We start from the raw sequence: 7,500 nt of genomic DNA on the forward strand, positions 1-7,500 counted from the left end.
CAAACACACACACACATACATGACAGGACCCTGAACAAAGAGGACACTATGGGTTTAGCTAGACGTTGTCTCACACACACAGAGACATGACAGGACCCTGAACAAAGAGGACACTATGGGTTTAGCTTGGACGTTGTTTCAAACACACACACACATACATGACAGGACCCTGAACACTATGGGTTTAGCTGGACGTTGGTTCACACACAGATGTGACTGGACCCTGAACAAAGAGGACACTATGGGTTTAGCTAGACATTGTCTCACACAAACATACATGATCACCAGTACAAGGAATGCACATTAACATTAGTGGTCATTTAGTTTAATTAAATCCCTAAGGTTTTACTCAATGTCTTGTAAATGTTCTGCCCTCTTCTATTTGAACTTCTGATTAGATGCTAACTGCATTTTGTAGTACTGTACTGGTAAGTGTTCAATGACAATAATGTTGAATCTTATCTAATATTTAAACTCCGACAATTTTTTTTTTCTTAACATCCAATAACTTATGTTTTAATCACCAAATTGTAAACTAAATTGATATTTAACATTTCAATAGGATGCTGAAATCTGTACTCAAATGGAATGGAAATGATCAATTCGTACTTAAAATCTTCTTTAACAGACAACAGATTAGGGTTAGAGTTGATATTTAAATTACAGACTTTTCAGTTTTTTGTTCCCATTATCTTAGACCACAAAGATTGCTTCTTCAAAACATATAATTGGTAATATTGAATAAAATCTGAATTTGCTGAAAACAATAGCCAAATGCATTGAAAGAGACCATTTAACATCGAAAATCTTCTACAAAGCAGATGTCACATTAGTGTTTGGGTCAAAATCTGTAGCCACCTCCAATGAAAGTGATCTTTCGCACTAAAATTATTCTATTAAAAAGAAGACAGATTAGGGTTAGAGTATATTAGACGCCAAAGATTGTTACTTACATCTTTATAAACTCATGACGTTTTATTTTTCAATAGAATGCTGAAAGATGTAGCAGAAAGCAATGAACATGATCACAAAGTCACATACAAAAGATTGGGGTAAACGTAGATATTTATTTTCAGACCTTACTATTCCACTTTTATCTTAGACCCTAAACATTTTAATTTACACATTTTAAATTGACATTTAATATTTCAATAGGATGCTGAAAGCTGTAGCTTAACGCAATGCAAGTGATCAATTCACACTAAAAACCTTCTCTTAAACAGAAGACACATAAGGGTTAGAGTAGATAGTTAAATTGCAGACTTAGATCCCAAAGATTGGTACTTACATCTTAATAAATGCTTCTGAAGTTCTATTAGAATAGGATGTTCAAAGCTGTAGCAGAATGCTATGATAGTGATCAATACGCACAAAAAATATTCTATTCCAAAATATTAATAATTACTTTGTAAACTCATATGAAGTATCCAAATGCAATGAAATGCAATGAAAGGGAGTAATTCCCAATAAAAATATTAACAGACAACATATCAAGTTTAGACTTGATATATGAACTGCAGAATTTTTCAATTTCATTGTTTCCATTATCTTAGACCACAAAGATTGTTCATCATACCTTCTGAAACCCATATAATTTGGTAATATTTCATGAATATGCTGACAGCAAAAGATGAATGCATTAAAAGACACCATGTAACATTGATAACCTTTTACAAAACAGATGTCAGATTTGTGTTTGGATCCAAATCTGTAACCGAATGCAGTAAATGCAGTGATCTATTCACACTAAATATCTTCTCTTATACCTCAAAATTAAACTGAATTTTCTAATTTAACTGAAAATCTACTAAACAAATGTCAGATTACAGTCCAAATCCATAGCTGAAACTGTGTAAATTGTAGCACCCCCCTTTTTTTTTATTTAGTCCAGTCTTAGTCCCTAAAATATATGGACATTTGTCACATTATCATCATAGGAATAATAATTTAGTTTAGTAATTGCCAAAATTATGAAAAAAGTGAGACATTAGTCAACAAATGCCCTCATGTATTAGTCACTTTAGTAATTTTAGTCAAATCAAAAGTAATGGCTTATAAACCCATAGTAAACTTATCACTGAATTCCATGTACACAAAAATAGTCTTGTTCTGCCAACACATTTTTTATGAAGTTGTTGAGGCAGTCAAAACTGTTGCTGGTTTCGATGAGGACACATTGTGTGTGTGTGTGTGCAACATCTGAAACTTGTCAGTCTTTCCTTGATTTAAGAAATGAAGGCTATTTCATGCAAGAACAACTGAAGATCTTGTACAAAGCTGTGTACTACTCAATGAACAGAGCAAACTGTCTCTAACCAGAACTACCTATAGTTCAAGGCTCAAGGTTTATTTGTCAAATGCACCGAACAACACAGCCGAGAAGAGTTGCACTGAAAAACTCAGACAGGATATGTTTTTGAAGATTAGGCAACTATTTGTTAGATAGCCCGTAACTTGGCCATATGTGGCACAATTTGCATGAAACTTTGCATACTTGTTGCCATGAGAGACCCGAAGGGCCTTGGCCATTACTATACCTATACACCCCATGGTGGCGCTGTAGCAATTAGTCAAATGTTGAAGGTTTGAGCATGCATATCTCGTTAACCGAATGTCGTAGACTCATGCAGCCAAGTTCCATACCTGCTACTTCTCATGTTGACCAAAGTCTCTGGGGTCTTTCAAATTCGCCCCTTGGAATTTCCTTAATTTTGAATTTGATGAAAAACTAATTAACGACATCTCCTCCCAAACCGCTGAACGGATTTGCATGCAGTTTGGTGTGAAGGGTCTTTGAACCATTATCTTTAAAAGTTATATAAGGAAAGTTGATATCTCAAATAGTATGGCCGAAATCAGCGAATGAAATTGAGCTGGGCGGGTCTATGATTTTAGAAGTCCATTAATCCCAAATGGAACATCAAACAGCTATGAAACGAAACACTCGTAAACGTGTCTGTCAGGAATGGACAGAAAAAGTCCCATACAGAAATACCTCTTGGGGGCGCTTTAAACATCACAGATGTTTCTCACAATTTTGCCGTTAATAAAAACACACTTAAACGACATCTCCAAAACCGCTGAACAGATTGATATCTAAGAAAAGTTGATATCTCAAACAATATGGCCTCCATTCTAACTTTTGTGAAAAACATCTCCTCGGAAACCGCTGAACGGATTTGCATTTGGAATTTTGAAATCTCAAACGATTTGACCGCAATAAGTTAATGAATGAAAATTACAGTGCAGTGTACGTGCAGTGCGCAGCGTGTGTGCAGTGCGTAACGTGCGTGCAGTGTGCACTCAGTGTGCAGTGCGCGCGCAGTGCGCAGCGTGCGTGCAGTGTTCAGAAACTGATCCACCTGTAGTGAATATTTCCTTCTGCAAAACAGAACTGCTCTGCACATCTAATGCCGCTAATATTTTATCTGCTTACAGCCTATTAGGGATGGTATCACTTCAAACTTGAGGGATATGGATACTTTTGCAAAGCAGTGTATAAAGACTACAACCAATGCATCCTGTAGTTGTTTATTGGTCTCAAATCACAGGAATTATGGCCAACTCTTTCAGTCACAAGTTTGTAACTCATTTGTTGGTTTTTAAGCATGAATATTATATAAATATTAAGAATATTGCCACATTTTACAAGTACAATTTCAGCAAACAAATAGGTGAATAATTATGATACCCATTTGCAAAAACAAAAGACAACTTAACAATTAAAATGGATCAACAAAAACAAGGTGGACATAAAAACAATTAAATTAAAACGTAGGCCACACCTTGAACATGGATGTGCCACCATTTGGTCTGTAATGTGCAAGTGCATGAGCTAATTTTTTGGTAAAAAGTTTAATTACTAATTTTAAAACAAATATCTACATTTATAGCACACGTTAAAAAGACTACTCATAACATTACATTTTAAAATGAATGCAAACAAATGCTAAGCAATTAAAGGTTATTGTAGAAAAGTATTTTAAAAGTATTCAGACCCCTATTCTAAAAAATGTGTTAAAAAAAATTACTTTCATAGCAATTACTGCCTCAAGTTTTCTTGTGTGTGACCCTACAAGCCTGGCATATCTGTATTTTTGGGGTTTCACTCACTCTTCTCTGTAGATACTCATAACCCCTGTCAGGTTGCATGGGGAATGTCACTGCACAGCCATTTTCAGTTCTCTCTATAGATGTTTGATGGGGTTATGGCTGACCGGTCCCATAGCCACTTGTGTTGTCTTGGCTATGTGCTTAGGGTGGATGTCTTGTGGGAAGGTCAACCTTCACCTGAGTCTGAGATCCTGAGCGTTCTGGAGCAAGTTTTCATCCAGGATCTCTCTGTACCTTTCTCTGTTCATCTTTCCCTTAAACCTGACTAGTCACTCTGTCCCTACTGCTGAAAAACACCTTGCTTCACCATAGGGATGCATTGGCCATATGACCAGTGCCTGGTTGTCTGCAGACATGACGCTTGACATTAAGCCCAAAGGAGTTACATTTTTCTAAAATGGAAACATTTTAGAATGATGGATACCACTGTTCTTCGAGACCTTCAATGTTGCAGACAACAGGAAACCAGGCACCACACATCTGGCCAATGCATCCCTACAGTGAAACAAGGTTGGAGCAGCAACAGGTTATGGGGATGTTTCTCAGCAGCAGGGACTGGGAGACTAGCCAGGATTGAGGGAAAGATAAAGACAGAGAAGTACAGAGAGATCCTGGATGAAAACCTGTTCCAGAGTGAACAGAATCTTAGACTGTGGAGAAGGTTGACAATCCAACAGGACAATGACCCTAAGCACACAGCCAAGACGATGCAGGAGAGGCTTTGGTACAAGTCAATGAATGTCCTTGAGTGGCCCAGCCAGAACCTGGACTTGAACCCGATTGAACATCTCTGGAGACCTGAAAATGGCTATGCAGCATTGTTTTGCATCCAACCTGACAGAGCTTAAGAGGATCAGCAGAGAAGAATAGGAGAAACTCCCCAAACACAGGTGTGCCAAGCTTGTAGCGTCATACCCAAAAAGACCCTAGGCTCACACCCCTCTTTCATTAAGGGATGTGAATAGTGTACATTTCATATTAGGGGTGGGCGATATAACCCAATAATATAATTATTTAAAAACTAACAGTATTGATTGAATTATCGTCAAGCCCTGTCATATTTCAGTTTCTTATAAACTTGCAAAAAATAATTAAACCTGTTTTGTTTTTATTATGGGGTATTGCGAGCAAGTTCGATTTTTTTCCCCCTCATAATTTAATACATTTTAAATGTAGGCTATACTGTAACCAAATGTAGATTAGGGTCTATCGCCACTCATTAATTCACTACACAGCAGATTCCAAAGCAAGTGCATAACCCATTGTCTTTTGAGATGCTGATATATAATCATACGTTTTCTATGCGTTATTGTCACAAAAGTTGCTTTTTTGATTTGACCATATAAAATGTTAAACAAATTATGTACTGAATGATAATCTTTACATTTGTGTATTGATCGCTTTTTCATTTTGCCTCCTGAATGTCAGTCCTTTGTTTCTTACAAAGTCTGTGCCCATTGAGGTCTGGAAACCGGCTACCTTTGTTTCTCCATTTAAATAAATCAGAAGCCAATTGAAATATTGGCTTGATTATAAAAACAAATAATTATATCAAACCCATCTCCAAAATCAACTGGTACTAGCAGTCTCGATGTTTAAGAATCGTTTTTGTTGTGGACAGTTTTTATCATACAGTATGAAGATTGGGGCAAGAAAAGACACACCTTTACATTGCATTCCAGACCACCTGAGTGATGACATTGTGCCACCACTGCAGACATTGCATTTGTCCAAAGAGGATGCAACAGAATGTACAAGAATATCCTGACACTGGGAAAAAAAATTAAGAGAATTGCCATTAACAAACAGTACATTACTGTTCTATTCCAATTACACTGGGGAGAACAGGTATTTGATACACTGACGATTTTGCAGGTTTTCCCCACTTACAAACCATGTAGAAGTCTGTCATTTTTCTTCAACTGTGAGTGACGAAATCTAAAACAAAAATCCAGAAAATCACATTGTATAATTTAAGTAATAGATTTGCATTTTATTGCATGCCATAAGTATTTGATACATCAGAAAAGCAGAACCTAATATTTGGTACAGAAACCTTTGTTTCTGTAGTTCTTGACCAGGTTTGCACACATTGCAGCAGGAATTTTGGCCCACTCCTCCATACAGGTTGGAATCTGTTTGATTGAGTGTGTGAACAGGTGTCTTTTATACAGGTAACAAGTTCAAATAGGTGCAGTAAATACAGGTAATGAGTGGAGAACAGGAGGGCTTCTTAAATAAAAACTAACATGCCTTTGAGAGACGGAATTCTTAATGGTTGGTAGGTTATCAAATACTTATGTCATGCAATAAAATGCAAATAAATTAATTAAAAATCATACAATGTGATTTTCTGGATTTTTGTTGAAGTGTACCTATGATAAAAATGACAGACCTCTACATGCTTTGTAAGCAGGACAACCTGCACAATCGGCAGTGTATCAAATACTTTCTTCTCTTAGTTTTGGTATATTGGGCATATACCACAACCATCATGCATGGTTGATTACAAGAACATTGACAATATCCAAAGTCTTACATTATATAAACAGCTCTAGTTCCAGTATATTCAATGATTTAAATGAAATAAAAAAGCACCTCTTCAGTGTTCTCGGTCTCTGTAGTAACGGACATTTCTTGGACATGGATTTGCTATGAAGAGAAAGAAGACATTTAAAATCATTAGCCCAATAGTATTATACTATCAAACTAGACTCAAACGGTTTAACTAATCACAAACACTAGAACGTCTCCATAAGACATTACGTCCTCCTACACCAGTATTAGATCATAAACACACACACAATCCATAAAAATTGAAAACAGTTCAAAGTGAAATTAAACAGTCTCCATATGGCATGCTGTCCTCGTACACCAGTATAAGATCATATACACACACACACACTCCTCAACACATGTAAACCGTTCATACTGAACATTTATGTTTGAAAGTTCCCTTTAAGGCATGGCATCCACATCTAGAAGCACAGAGAAACCAATCCACGTCACCATTAAAACCATAAAGAATATTAATAATAGGAAGCACTCAAATATTATGATGTCAGCACATCTGGCAAGGGTAAGTTACTGAATTGCCTTTCCAATTTAAGATCTTACTCAAAGATTTCAATTGTCTAAGCCAGGTGGTTTGTATATTGGATGCTGATTGTCCGACTGCCGTGATACGTGGAGGCAATAAATTGGGGGGAGGGGGGTGTTATATGACCAATATTCCACGGCTAAAAGTGGTTCTTAGGCACGATCAAACACAGAGTGCCAGGACACAGGCAATATTTCACAAACCCCAGAGATGCCTTAAAGCTCTATTAAATTGGTTACCAAACACAATGAGGGCAGTAAAAAGCAATGTGACGTCATACCCATGGT

At 36.7% G+C, this 7,500-nt stretch overlaps 1 protein-coding gene and 1 long non-coding RNA gene across 5 annotated transcripts in view; both read right to left on the reverse strand.

Moving 5' to 3' along the window:
- Nucleotides 1-7,500, reverse strand: part of nup54 (nucleoporin 54) — a 34,052-nt gene that overhangs the window by 6,928 nt on the left and 19,624 nt on the right. The window lies entirely within an intron of this gene.
- The window catches only part of LOC117595551, a 4,320-nt gene continuing 2,511 nt past the window's right edge, over nt 5,692-7,500 (reverse strand). The window contains exons 2-3 of the long non-coding RNA XR_004576779.1: nt 6,712-6,765; nt 5,692-5,883 (exon numbers count right to left, since the gene is read on the reverse strand). This is a non-coding gene — a long non-coding RNA (uncharacterized LOC117595551). The remainder of the gene's footprint in view (nt 5,884-6,711; nt 6,766-7,500) is intronic.

The sequence above is a fragment of the Esox lucius genome, chromosome 14 (assembly GCF_011004845.1).
Source record: "Esox lucius isolate fEsoLuc1 chromosome 14, fEsoLuc1.pri, whole genome shotgun sequence".
NCBI lineage: Eukaryota > Metazoa > Chordata > Actinopteri > Esociformes > Esocidae > Esox > Esox lucius.